Source organism: Tachyglossus aculeatus, chromosome 2, assembly GCF_015852505.1.
Source record: "Tachyglossus aculeatus isolate mTacAcu1 chromosome 2, mTacAcu1.pri, whole genome shotgun sequence".
Classification (NCBI taxonomy): Eukaryota; Metazoa; Chordata; class Mammalia; order Monotremata; family Tachyglossidae; genus Tachyglossus; species Tachyglossus aculeatus.
This window is the reverse complement of record NC_052067.1, coordinates 4560112-4575468: the sequence shown is the minus strand read 5'-3', so window position 1 is coordinate 4575468 and position 15357 is coordinate 4560112.

Genomic DNA, 15357 nt, shown 5'->3' with positions numbered 1-15357 from the left:
AGTGCTCTGCACACAGTAAGCGCTCAATAAATTTGATTGATTGATTGAGAAGGCAGCACAGTTGTCACATTCTGTAGACACATTCTTCTAGCCTGTGAGCCCACTGTTGGGGAGGGACCGTCTCTATATGTTGCCAATATGTACTTCCCAAGCGCTTAGTATGGTGCTCTGCACACGGTAAGCGCTCAGTAAATGTAAATGAATGAATGAATGAATGGCGTGCTCACTGTGGGCGGAGCACTGTGCTAAGCGCTTGGGAGAAGGCAACACAGTTGTCACATTCCCTAGACACGTTCTTCTAGACTGTGAGCCCACTGTTGGGGAGGGACCATCTCTATGTGTTGCCGATTTATACTTTCCAAGCGCTTAGTACAGTGCTCTGCACACAGTAAGTGCTCAATAAATACGATTGATGGATTGATTGATTGAGAAGGCAACACAGTTGTCACATTCCCTAGACACCTTCTTCTAGACTGTGAGCCCACTGTTGGGGAGGGACCATCTCTATGTGTTGCCGATTTGTACTTCCCAAGCGCTTAGTACGGTGCTCTGCACACAGTAAGCGCTCAATAAAAATGAATGAATGAATGAATGGAGTGCTCACTGTGGGCGGAGCACTGTGCTAAGCGCTGGGGAGAAGGCAACACAGTTGTCACATTCCCTAGACACATTCTTCTAGACTGTGAGCCCACTGTTGGGGAGGGACCGTCCCTATATGTTGCCGATTTGTACTTCCCAAGCTCTGAGCACGGTGCTCTGCACACAGTAAGTGCTCAATAAATATGACTGAATGAATTTAATGGAGTGCTCATTGTGGGCGGAGCACTGTACTAAGCGCTTGAGAGAAGGCAACACAGTTGTCACATTCCCTAGACACATTCTTCTAGACTGTAAGCCCACTGTTGGGGAGGGACCGTCTCTATATGTTGCAGATTTATACTTCCCAAGTGCTTAATACAGTGCTCTGCACACAGTAAGCGCTCAATAAATATGATTGAATGAATGAATGGAGTGCTCACCGAGGGCAGAGCACTGTGCTAAGCGCTCGGGAGAAGGCAACACAGTTGTCACATTCCCTAGACACATTCTTCTAGCCCGTGAGCCCGCTGTTGGGGAGGGACCGTCTCTGTGAAGACTGTGAGCCCCCCGTGGGACAACCTGCTGACCTTGTATCCCCCCCCCCCCCCAGGGCTTAGAACAGTGCTTGGCACATAGTAAGCGCTTAATAAATACCCTCATCATCGTGACCTTCTAACTTCCAGGCCCGGGCTCTACCCACTAGGCAACAGTGCTCTGGGCCTCAGTTCCCTCATCTGGAAAATGGGGATGAAGACTGTGAGCCCCACATAGGACAACCCGATCACCTTGTATCCCCCCCCCCAGCGCTTAGAACAGTGCTTGGCACATAGTAAGCGCTTAATAAATACCCTCATCATCATCATCATCATCATTTTGACCCTCTAACTCCCAGGCCCGGGCTCTACCCACTAGGCAACAGTGCTCTGGGCCTCAGTTCCCTCATCTGGAAAATGGGGATGAAGACTGTGAGCCCCACATAGGACAACCCGATCACCTTGTATCCCCCCCCCCCAGCGCTTAGAACAGTGCTTGGCACATAGTAAGCGCTTAATAAATACCCTCATCATCATCATCATCATCATTTTGACCCTCTAACTCCCAGGCCCGGGCTCTACCCACTAGGCAACAGTGCTCTGGGCCTCAGTTCCCTCATCTGGAAAATGGGGATGAAGATTGTGAGCCCCACGTGGGACAACCTGAGCACCTTGTATCCCCCACCCCAGTGCTTTGAACAATGCTTGGCACATAGTAAGCGCTTAATAAATACCCTCATCATCATCGTCATCATCATTGTGACCCTTTAACTCCGAGGCCCGGGCTCTACCCACTAGGCAACAGTGCTTCTCTCCGCTCTCGAGAGAGGACATTACAACGATAAACTGACACACTCCCGTCCCACCCCGGGGCTCACAAGACGAGTTTATCGCACACAAATGGACCATGGATAAAATAATAATAATAGTAATGATAGCATTTATTAATGATAGCATTTATTAAGCGCTTACTATGTGCAAAGCACTGTTCTAAGCGCTGGGGAGGTTACAAGGTGATTAGGTTGGCCCACGAAGGGCTCACAGTCTTAATCCTCATTTTACAGATGAGATAACTGAGGCTCAGAGAAGTTAAGTGACTTGCCCAAAGTCACACAGCTGACAAGTGAGGGAGCTGGGATTTGAACCCATGACCTCTGACTCCAAAGCCCAGGCTCTTTCCACTGAGCCACACTAATAATAATAATAATAATAATAATAATAATAATAATGGCATTTATTAAGCGCTTACTATGTGCCAACCACTGTTCTGAGCGCCGGGGAGGTTACGAGGTGATCAGGTTGTCCCACGGGGGGCTCACACTCTTCATCCCCATTTCACAGCTGAGGGAACTGAGGCCCAGAGAAGTGAAGCGACTTTCCCAAAGTCACACAGCTAAGTGTATATACGTTTGTACGTATTTATTACTCTATTTTACTTGTACATATCCTATTTATTTTATTTTGTTAATATGTTTTGTTGCCTGTCTCCCCCTTCTAGACTGCGAGCCCGCCGTTGGGTGGGGACCGTCTCTAGGTGTTGCCAACTTGGACTTCCCAAGCGCTTAGTACAGTGCTCTGCACACAGAAAGCGCTCAATAAACACGATCGATTGATTGGCAGAGCCGGAATTCGAACCCATGACCTCTGACTCCCAAGCCAGGCTGCTTCCCCTGCTGGAAATGAATTCGACCGCCGGGCCTGGAAGAAATGCCTTTTTCATGCCCGACGGGATCCTGGCCAACTGTCACCTGGAAAAATCAATCTCCCATCTCTTCCCGGCCCGCACCTGGAAAAATCGATCGTCCTCCCATCTCTTCCCGGCCCATTTTATTTTTTTTTTTTTATCTTAAGAGGCAGCGGGGCAGCTAATGAGCTGGGAAACGGAGAGATATCTCTCCATTTAATTCTCTTTTTAATTCTGACTGGAATCCGGGAGAGCCAGGAAGGATGGCTGGGAGTCTCCCAGGCTTTTTATAAAAGTGTATCTTAATTGCGGACGTTTAATCAATCAATCAATCAATCAATCAATCGTATTTATTGAGCGCTTACTATGTGCAGAGCACTGTACTAAGCGCTTGGGAAGTACAAATTGGCATCACATAGAGACAGTCCCTACCCAACAGTGGGCTCACAGTCTAAAAGACTGTAAGGAGGAGAAGTTTTCAATAAGGGAGAGAGACGGGTTTTATCCTTCTTGGTGAAGGATATGCAGGCCACCCAAGTTCAGGAGGGAAAGCGCTGCTCCCGGGAGAGAAGGTGGCTGAGGGGTTTCAGAAGAACGGGCAAAACAGGCGCTTAGTACAGTGCTCTGCACACAGTAATAATAATAATAATAATGATGGTATTTGTTACCATTTGGTTTGGTATGTGCCAAGCACTGTTCTAAGCGCTGGGGAGGTTACAAGGTGATCAGGTTGTCCCACGTGGGACTCACAGTCTTCATCCCCATTTTACAGATGAGGGAACTGAGGCCCAGAGACTAATAATAATAATGATGGCATTTATTAAGCGCTTAATCCCGGCTCTGCCAATTGTCAGCTGTGTGACTTTGGCTAAGTCACTTCACTTCTCTGGGCCTCAGTTGCCTCATCTGTAAAATGGGGATGAAGACTGTGAGCCCCCCGTGGGACAACCGGATCACCTTGTATCTCCCCAGCGTTTTGAACAGTGCTTTGCACATAGTAAGAGCTTAACAAATACCATCATTAGAACAGGGCCTCAGTTACCTCATGTGTAAAATGGGGATTAAGACTGTGAGCCCCCCGTGGGACAACCGGATCACCTTGTATCCTCCCCGGCACTTAGAACAGTGCTTGGCACATAGTAAGCACTTAATAAATGCCATCATTATTATTATTATTCTCTGGGCCTCAGTGACCTCATCTGTAAAATGGGGATGAAGATTGTGAGCCCCACGTGGGACAACCTGATCACCTTGTATCCTCCCCGGTGCTTAGAACAGTGCTTGGCACATAGGAAGCGCTCAATAAATGCCATCATTATTATTATTCTCTGGGCCTCAGTGACCTCATCTGTAAAATGGGGAATAAGATTGTGAGTCCCACGTGGGACAACCTGATCACTTTGTATCCTCCCTGGTGCTTAGAACAGTGCTTGGCACATAGTAAGCGCTTAATAAATACCATCATTATTATTATTATTCTCTGGGCCTCAGTGACCTCATCTGTAAAATGGGGAATAAGATTGTGAGTCCCACATGGGGCAACCTGATCACCTTGTATCCTCCCCGGCGCTTAGAACAGTGCTTTGCACATAGTAAGTGCTTAATAAATGCCATCGTTATTATTATTATTCTCTGGGCCTCAGTGACCTCATCTGTAAAATGGGGATGAAGATTGTGAGTCCCACATGGGACAACCTGATCACCTTGTATCCTTCCCAGTGCTTAGAACGGTGCTTGGCACATAGTAAGTGCTTAATAAATGCTATCATTATTATTATTATTCTCTGGGCCTCAGTGCCCTCATCTGTAAAATGGGGATTAAAATGCTGAGTCCCACATGGGACAACTTGATCACCTTGTATCCTCCCCAGTGCTTAGAACAGTGCTTGGCACATAGGAAGTGCTTTACGAATACCAAAATTATTATTATTATTTAATGAGGAGGAAGGGCGTTCCGGGTGAGAGGTCGGCGGTGAAATAGACATGAAGGAGGCCCAGGGAGAAGGTTGCCAGTAATAATAATAATGGCTTTTATTAAGCGCTTACTATGTGCAAAGCACTGTTCTAAGCGCTGGGGCAGTTACAAGGTGATCAGGTTGTCCCACGGGGGGCTCACTTTCATCATCCCCATTTTACAGATGAGGGAACTGAGGCCCAGAGAAGTGAAGTGACTTGGCCAAAGTCACACAGCTGGCGATTGGCGGAGCTGGGATTCGAACCCACGACTTCTGACTCCAAAGCCCGGGCTCTTTCCACTGAGCCACGCTGCTTCTCTAAGCAGTAGAGGAGCAAAGTGTGGGCTGGGCTGGAGGAGGTAGGACTGTGAGCCCACTGTTGGGTAGGGACCGTCTCTATATGTTGCCAACTTGTAGTTCCCAAGCGCTTAGTACGGTGCTCTGCACACAGTAAGCGCTCAATAAATACAATTGAATGAATTGTACATATTTATTCTATTCATTTTATCCTGTTAATATGTTTTGTTTCATTGTCTGTCTCCTCCTTTTAGACTGTGAGCCCACTGTTGGGTAGGGACCGTCTCTATATATTGCCAACTTGGACTTCCCAAGCGCTTAGTACAGTGCTCTGCACACAGTATGCGCTCAATACATACAATTGAATGAATTGTACATCTTTATTCTATTCATTTTATCCTGTTAATTTGTTTTGTTTCGTTGTCTGTCTCCCCCTTTTAGACTGTGAGCCCGCTGTTGGGTAGGGACCGTCTCTCTATGTTGCCAACTTGGACTTCCCAAGCGCTTAGTACAGTGCTCTGCACACAGTAAGCGCTCAAATACTCTATTTTACTTGTACATATTTATTCTATTTATTTCATTTGGTTTATATGTTTTGTTGTCTGTCTCCCCCCTCTAGACTGTGAGCCCGCTTTTGGGTCGGGACCGTCTCTATATATTGCCAACTTGGACTTCCCAAGCGCTTAGTACAGTGCTCTGCACACAGTAAGCGCTCAATAAATACAATTGAATGAATTGTATGTTTTTATGCTATTCATTTTATCCTGTTAATATGTTTTGTTTCGTTGTCTGTCTCCCGCTTCTAGACTGTGAGCCCGCTGTTGGGTAGGGACCGTCCCTATATATTGCCAACTTGGACTTCCCAAGCGCTTAGTACAGTGCTGTGCACACAGTAAGCGCTCAATAAATACGATTGATGATGATTGATGATGATTGAATGAATGAATGAATGCACTAAGCGGTTGGAAAGTACAATTCGGCAACATTTATAAAAAACCATTTTAAAAATCCCAATTCCTGCCCACGAATGGCTAATTGTTCACAATCCTTTACCCCGTAAACACTTCCCGTGATGCTCTTAGACGTCAGCGATCAATTTGAATTATTCCGGGATAAAAATGATACCTATAACCATTTATAGTTCGTCACGGTAACGCGGGGATTTTTTTCTCTCCTCTGGAATCCTCCGAAGCTTGACACAGCCTTGGACAAATTTATCAACTTGTTTTTCACACTGGAAGCAGAATAACAGGGGACATGAAATGTTTTCTCAATTTAGTTTTCTCGCTGCATGGAAATGCAACAAAGCCCTGCCAGGTAATGAGAATAAATTACTCCACGGACAGGAAAGGCATGCGCTTTTTACGTGTCTGTGACTCCAGAAGAGAAAGGGTTTGGGAGGGGGGTGACTCTTTTCCGAGGTAGACTATTAGGTGGTAAAATTGGATTTCCACCCAGGCCCAGAATAGTAGTAAGGTTAGGAGTATAATAACAATAATAATAATAATAATAATGGTATTTGTTAAGCGCTTATTATGTGATGATGATGATGATGATGATGGTATTTGTTAAGTGCTTACTATGTGCAAAGCACTGTTCTAAGCGCTGGGGAGGTTACAAGGTGATCAGGTTGTCCCACGGGGGGCTCTCGGTTTTCATCCCCATTTTCCAGATGAGGGAACTGAGGCCCAGAGAAGTTGGGTGACTTGCCCAAGGTCACCCAGCTGACAATTGGCAGAGCCGGGATTTGAACCCATGACCTCTGATTCCAAAGCCCGGGCTCTTTCCACTGAGCCATGCTAGTTGTGAGGCCCAGAGAATAATAATAATAATAATAATAATAATAATAATAATAATAATAATAATATTGATGGCATTTATTAAGCGCTTACTATGTACAAAGCACTGTTCCAAGTGCTGGGGTGGCTACAAGCTGATCAGGTTGTCCCAAGGGGCCACTGCTCTAATAATAATAATAATAATAATAATAATAATAATAATAATTGTATTTAAGTGCTTACTATGTGCAAAGCACTGTTCTAAGCTCTGGAAGAAGAAGTAGTAGTAATAATAATAATGGCATTTATTAAGCGCTTACTATGTGCAAAGCACTGTTCTAAGCACTGGGGAGGTTATAAGGTGATCAGGTTGTCCCATGGAGGGGATCCCAGTCTTCATCCCCATTTTCCAGATGAGGTAACCGAGGCCCAGAGAAGTGAAGTGACTTGCCCAAAGTCACACAGCTGACAATTGGCGGAGCCGGAGTTTGAACCCATGACCTCTGACTCCAAAGCCCGGGCTCTTTCCACTGAGCCACGCTGCTTCCCTAATGATGATGATGAAGCAGCATGGCGGAGTGAATAGAACACTGGCCTGGAAGTTAATCATTCAGTCGTATTTATTGAGCGCTTACTGTGTGCAGAGCACTGTACTAAGCGCTTGGGAAGTCCAAGTTGGCAACATATAGAGATGGTCCCTACCCAACAGTGGGCTCACAGGCTAGAATTTAAGGGTTCTAATCCCATCTCCACCACTTACTTGTCTGCTGGGTGACCTTGGGCACGTCACTTCACTTCTCTAGAGAAGCAGCGTGGCTCAATGGAAAGATCACGGGCTTTGGAGTCAGAGGTCATGGGTTCGAATCCCGGCTCCACCACATCTGCTGTGTGACCTTGGGACAGTCACCTAACTTCTCTGAGCCTCAGTTACCCCATCTGCAAAAATGGCGATTAAGACTGTGAGCCCCATATGGGAAAACCTGATCACCTTGTATTCCCCAGTGTTTAGAACAGTGCTTTGCACATAGTAAGTGCTTAACAAATGCCCTTATTGTTATTATTGTTGTTATTATTATTATTATTATTATTCTCTGGGCCTCAGTTCCCTCATCTGTAAAATGAGGATCAAGACAGTGAGCCCCACGTGGGACAGGGACTGTGTCCAACCCGATTTGCTTGTATCCACCCCAGCGCTTAGTACAGTGCCCAGCACATAATAATAATAATGATAATGGCATTTATTAAGTGCTTACTATGTGCAAAGCACTGTTCTAAGCACTGGGGACGTTACAAGGTGATCAGGTTGTCCCATGGGGGGCTCACAGTCTTAATCCCCATTTTCCAGATGAGGGAACTGAGGCCTAGAGAAGTGAAGTGACTTGCCCAAAGTCACACAGCTGACAAATGGCAGAGCCAAGATTTGAACCCATGACCTCTGACTCCAAAGCCCGGTCTCTTTCCACTGAGCCGTGCTGCTTCTCTAACAAGCGCTTAACAAATACCACGATTTTTATCATTAGTATTGAGTTGCTTTCCAAAAGGTGCTCTGCCGTGTTTAGTTGGTTTTTTTTTTAATGGCATTTATTAAGCGCTTACTATGTGCAAAGCACTGTTCTAAGAACTGGGGGATACAAGGTGATCAGGTTGTCCCACGGGGGGCTCACAGTCTTAATCCCATTTTCCAGATGAGGTAACTGAGGCACAGAGAAGTTAAGTGGCTTGCCCAAGGCCCTACAGCTGACAAGTGGAGGAGCCGGTATTCGAACCCATGACCTCTGACTCCAAAGCCCGGGCTCTTTCCACTGAGCCATGCTGCTTTATTTAGGGTTCCCGGGTAAAATAGCGTGGCCCAGTGGGAAGAAACCGGGCTTTGGAGTCAGAGGTCATGGGTTGTATTATATTCTCCCGGGTGCTTAAGTATTATCGATCGAAGGATTCACCCCATTTCTTTGACGGAAGTTTGGTTCATCGGGGAGATAACGGGGCTGGTGGTTGTATTATATTCTCCCAAGTGCTCAGTACTCTCGATCGAAGGATTCACCACATCTCTTTGATGGAAATTTGGTTCATCGGGGAGATAACGGGGCTGGTGGTTGTATTATATTCTCCCAGGTGCTCAGTACTATCGATCGAAGGATCCACCGCATCTCTTTGACGGTAGTTTGGTTCATCGGAGAGATAACGGGGCTGGTGGTTGTATTATATTCTCCCAGGTGCTTAGTACTATCGATCGAAGGATTCACTGCATCTCTTTGACGGAAGTTTCGTTCATCGGGGAGATAACGGGGCTGGTGGTTGTATTATATTCTCCCAGGTGCTCAGTACTATCGATCGAAGGATTCACCACATCTCTTTAACGGAAGTTTGGTTCATCGGGGAGATAACGGGGCTGGTGGTTGTATTATATTCTCCCAGGTGCTCAGTACTATCGATCGAAGGATTCACCGCATCTCTTTGACGGAAGTTTGGTTCATCGGGGAGATAACGGGGCTGGTGGTTGTATTATATTCTCCCAGGTGCTCAGTACTATCGATCGAAGGATTCACCACATCTCTTTGACGGACGTTTGGTTCATCGGGGAGATAACGGGGCTGGTGGTTGTATTATATTCTCCCAGGTGCTCAGTACTATCGATCGAAGGATTCACCACATCTCTTTGATGGAAGTTTGGTTCATCGGGGAGATAACGGGGCTTGTGGTTGTATTATATTCTCCCAGGTGCTCAGTACTATCGATCGAAGGATTCACCACATCTCTTTAACGGAAGTTTGGTTCATCGGGGAGATAACGGGGCTGGTGGTTGTATTATATTCTCCCAGGTGCTCAGTACTATCGATCGAAGGATTCACCGCATCTCTTTGACGGAAGTTTGGTTCATCGGGGAGATAACGGGGCTGGTGGTTGTATTATATTCTCCCAGGTGCTCAGTACTATCGATCGAAGGATTCACCACATCTCTTTGACGGACGTTTGGTTCATCGGGGAGATAACGGGGCTGGTGGTTGTATTATATTCTCCCAGGTGCTTAGTACTATCGATCGAAGGATTCACCACATCTCTTTGATGGAAGTTTAGTACATCGGGGAGATAACGGGGCTGGTGGTTGTATTATATTCTCCCAGGTGCTCAGTACTATCGATTGAAGGATTCACCGCATCTCTTTGACGGAAGTTTGGTTCATCGGGGAGATAACTGGGCTGGTGATGGGAGACCTGAGTTCTCTTCCCAGCTCTGCCAGTAGCCTACTGTGTGACCTAGGGCAAGCACCTAACCTCTCTGGGCCCCAACTTCCTCATCTGGAGACGGGGGCGAGTAATGCCCATCTCTCCCCACCTCCCGGAGATTTTATAATGATGATAATCGTGGTGTTAGTGAAGCACTATCACTGAATGCTGGGGTAAGACGCAGGATAATCGAGTCCCAGGAGGGGCTCACATCTAAATAGGAGGGAGAACCAGGGACTGAAACCCCCTTCTGTGGAGGAGGGAACTGAGACAGAGAGGAGAGAAGCGAGTTGCCCAAGGTCACAAGGCAGACGCGTGGCAGAGTTGGGATTTGAACCCAGGTCCTCGGGCTCCCCGGCCCGGGCTCTAGCCACTAGGCCACGCTGCTTCTCCTCCAGTTCGGCCAAAAGGAGATCATCGTTGCGGAAGCGCTCTCAGGGAGCGACTTAGACATGGGAAATTTAAACCCTCTGGAACCAATTATCACCCGAAAATCCGTTCCAGGCAATATTTACTCCTCTCATCAATCTTCCACTTGATCTTTACAAATCCGTCTTGTTGCCGTGGTCTTGACAGCTTGTGGCCATTTCACCTTTTCTGGAAACTCATTTCTACTTTTACAAAGAGCAGATGCAACAGGACTTGATGTATCACATTGTTATTCCCATAAAAGGGACCGGAGATAATATTTTCCCGTCTTTCTTTGAGGTGGCTTAAAAAGAGGTAGGCTATAATGTCCTCGACACGGCTGCGTCCTCCCAATTTCAATTGTCACTCGTCTTCCTTTCTCGAGCCTTTCGGTCATTCATTAGAAAGGCTCTCAAGGATCTTCGAAGTCTTTGAATTCTTTCCCAGCCAGAGGTCAGGGCCACGAGTTAAAAGACCAGGAATAATGTTATCCATCACTGCCAGAATCTCCATAATTTTTATTTCCCAGACTGTTGAAGTGTAACCTCGGATGGCTCCCTGTTGGGTTGGAATTTATTTCGTACTTTTTAAGAATCTTGAAAATGTGTTTACCGTTTGAAAGAAAGAATTACCAGTGAATTTTAACCCTCGCCCCCCAAACTCTTGCCAAACGCACACACCCACTCTTAATGGTTCACATCTTTCCATCTCCTCTAGACTGTAAGCTCCTTATGGGCAGGGAATATGTCTCTCAACTCTGTTCTATTGTATTCTTCCAATCCCCTAGTCCAGGGCTCAGCACACTGTCAGCGCTCAATAAATATCATCGACTGACTGACCATTCCAGGAGGAATGATGATGATGATGATGATGGCATTTGTTAAGCGCTTACTATGCCCAAAGCACTGTTCTAAGCGCTGGGGGGGATACAAGGTGATCAGGTTGTCCCGCGTGGGGCTCACAGTCATCATCCCCATTTTACAGGTGAGGTAACTGAGGCTCCGAGAAGTTAAGTGACTTGCCAATGGTCACGCAGCAGACATGTGGCGGAGTCGGGATTCGAACCCATGACCTCTGATTCCAAAGCCCGGGCTCTTTCCACTGAGCCACGCTGCTTCTCAGAGGAATGAAGCAGACAGCACTGAGAAGCAGCGTGGCCTAGTGGCTCGAGCCCCGGGCCTGAGTTCTAATCCCAACTCTGCCATTTATCTGCCGCGTGACCTTGGCCAAGTCACTTCACTTCTCCGGCCCTCAGTTCCCTCCTCTATGAAACGGGGATGAAGAGTGTGAACCCCATCTGGGACAGGGACCGTGTCCAACTCGATTCACTTGTATCCGCCCCAGTGCTTAGTACGGTGCCTGGCACATAGTCAGCGCTTAACAAATACCATTAACAACAACAATGATGCAACCTCTCTGGGGCTCGGTTTCCCCATCTGTGAAATGGGGACTGGACACCTGTTTTCGCCCTCCCTCTTAGACTGTGAGCCAGGCGGCGGCGTGTCTGATCTGATTAACTGGGTTCTACCCCAGCTAGAAACGAGTAGGACGTGGCCTTTATGTTGTCACAAACGCCGTTTGGCACAAAAAGGGAAAGATGATACGTAGCATCTATCTCGGGGTGAGTCAGTGACGAGGCATTCACTAGGGGAGGGAATTGAAGTCCGGAGAAGGCTGTTTTCAACTCAGAGTGGTCGCACACTGGCTTTCTATTGAACTGATCTCTTTGGGTCCAATTTTGTCCTCAAATGAGTCATTTGCTGCCTTTAGAACCTACGTCTCAAAGGCTTCCTACCTCCTCCTGGTAGGGACAGAAACTAAATTTGAAAACTCCTAGATTAGACGGTTCCCATTTCATCCCCACTGATCCTCACAGTTCTTCTATTTGGTCTGTTCTTCTATCCGCTGGACTTGTTTTTCCACGTAAATCGACAAAGCCCCGGGACGAACACGGGCTTCGCTTGCGCTGGCCTGAGAGTCAGAGGACGTGGGTTCTAATTCCTGCTCTGCCACCTGTCTGCCCCGTGACCTTGGGCAAGACACTTCACTTCTCTGGGCCTCAGTTACCTCCTCTGCAAAATGGGGATTGAGACTGTGAGCCCCGTGTGGGACAGGGACTGGGTCCCACCCGATTGGGTTGTATCCACCCCTAAGTACTAAATACTATGTGCTTAGAACAGTGTTTGACACATAGTAAGTGCTTAACAAATACATCAATTATTATTATTAATAACAGACTGAGAGAATGGCCAAAGGAGATGACCCTTCCTCCTCAGGCGTACCGAGATTTCTTAGTAATCAGATCCACACTCGATGCCTAATAGCTGGGTGCCTGGGTTAAAAAAAGGATCTCTCAGCAAGGCTGACTGAATGCCTCCACACTTTAAACCCAGAGAGGCTTTTCTCCTCAGAGTCAGCCAAGCAATCAATGACTTTATTGATTACCTACTGAGTGCAGAGCATTGTACCAACAGCTTGGGAGAGGACATCTTTCTGCAGAAACGTTCAAGAAACTCCTCAAGAGTGGTTGCCCATCCACCTCTTCATCAAAGAAAAATTCCTCACCATTGGCTTTAAAGCCCTCAATCACCTTGCCCCCTCCTACCTCACCTTGCTACTCTACTTCTCCAACGCAGCCCACGCACTTCACTCTCCAGCGTTTAGAACAGTGCTTTGCACATAGTAAGCACTTAACAAATGCTATTATTATTATTATTATTTTATTATTATTAATGCCAACCTTCTCACCGGGCCTCCATCTCGTGAATCTCGCCACCCCATATCCTGCCTCTGGCCTGAAACACCCGCCCTCCTCAAATCCAACAATGACTCTCCCCCTCTTCAAAGCCTTATTGAAGGCCCATCTCCTCCAAGAGGCCTTCATTCAATTCAATCGTATTTATTGACCACTTACTGAGTGCAGAGCACTGTACTAAGCGCTTGGGCCTTCCCAGACTAAGCCCCCCTTTCCTCATCTCCCACTCCCTTCCGCGTCGCCCTGACTTGCTCCCTTTTCTCTTCCCCCCTCCAAGCTCCGCACCATGTCCAGATCTGTCTTTTCTTTAGTTAGATTGGTGTCTGTCTCCCCCTCTAGACTGTGAGCTCGTTGTGGGCAGGGAATGTGTCTGATTATTGTTATATTATACGCTCCTAAGCGCTTAGTAACATGAATGAATGAATGACAATATAACAAAGTTGGGAGACATGTTCTCTGCCCACAAGGAGCCTACAGTCTATGGGGGAAACATCAATCAGTGGTATTTATTGAGCAAAGGTACTGTGCTAAGTGCTTGAGAGAGTGGGTAGACTAATAATAATAATAATGATGGTATTTGTTAAGCGCTTACTATGTGCCAAGCACTGTTCTAAGCGCTGGGGGGATGCAAGGTGATCAGGTTGTCCCACAGGGGGGCTCACAGTCTTAATCCCCATTTTACAGATGAGGGAACTGAGGCACAGAGAAGTTAAGTGACTTGCCCAAAGTCACACAGCTGACAATTGGCAGAGCTGGGATTTGAACCCATGACCTCTGACTCCCCTCCTTCCTCTCCCCCTCCACCCCCCCGCCTTACCTCCTTCCCTTCCCCACAGCACCTGTATATATGTATATATGTTTGTACGGATTTATTACTCTATTTATTTACTTATTTATTTAACTTGTACATATCTATTCTATTTATTTTATTTTGTTAATATGTTTTGTTTTGTTGTCTGTCTCCCCCTTCTAGACTGTGAGCCCACTGTTGGGTAGGGGCCACCTCTATATGTTGCCAACTTGGACTTCCCAAGGGCTTAGTACAGTGCTCTGCATACAGTAAGTGCTCAATAAATACGATTGATTGATTGATTGATTGACTCCAAAACCCGTGCTCTTTCCACTGAGCCACGCCGCTCCTCAATAAATACCACCGCTGATGACGATAACGTTTGACATCGGGGGCTGCATCTGATCCATTTCCCCTCACCCCCTTCTCCATCCCCCGCATCTTACCTGCTTCCCTTCCCCACAGCACCTGTATATATGTATATATATTTGTACATATTTATTACTCTATTTATTTATTTATTTTACTTGTACATATCTATTCTATTTATTTTATTTTGTTAGTATGTTTGATTTTGTTCTCTGTGTCCCCCTTCTAGACTGTGAGACCACTGTTGGGTAGGGACAGTCTCTGTATGTTGCCAACTTGTACTTCCCAAGCTCTTAGTACAGTGCTCTGCACACAGTAAGCGCTCAATAAATACGATTGATTGATTGATTGATTGATTGATTCCCCGCCTTCGGAAGCTTTCCTTTCAGGCAAGATTGCCTTCGTGCTCGTTCCCTTAATTTCAAGAGAAACGTGAAGGGGAAAGAGGCACTAATTATCATTTAATTGGAACGCCAAATAGCTTGGAAGACCACAGAGGAGCAACGGCCTTTGGAAAATGATAATCATCATCATCAATCGTATTTATTGAGCGCTTACTATGTGCAGAGCACCGTACTAAGCGCTTGGGAAGTACAAATTGGCAACATATAGAGACAGTCCCTACCCAACGGTGGGCTCACAGTCTAAACGGGGGAGACGGAGAACAAAACCAAACATACTAACAAAATAAAAGAAATAATGTGATAATAATAAGATAATGTGACGATGGCGACCGCAGATGGAGTAGTCTTCATCAGCCCCCTCCTGCAGGCTCTGTGAGGAGCGGTTTGCTCTGCCCTGACTCCCCCTCACTAGTGGCCCAGAATTTCCTTTCCCATTAGGGAAGGTGCTCACTTTTTATCTTGGTTTCCCGAGACAGCGATTTCATTTTCCTGATAGATGTTGTGTCTTCCCGTGGCAAATCTAGTGCTGCTTTCACTGCGGGATGGTCGTCGCCTACCTATTTTCATTTCCGTCCTTGTCT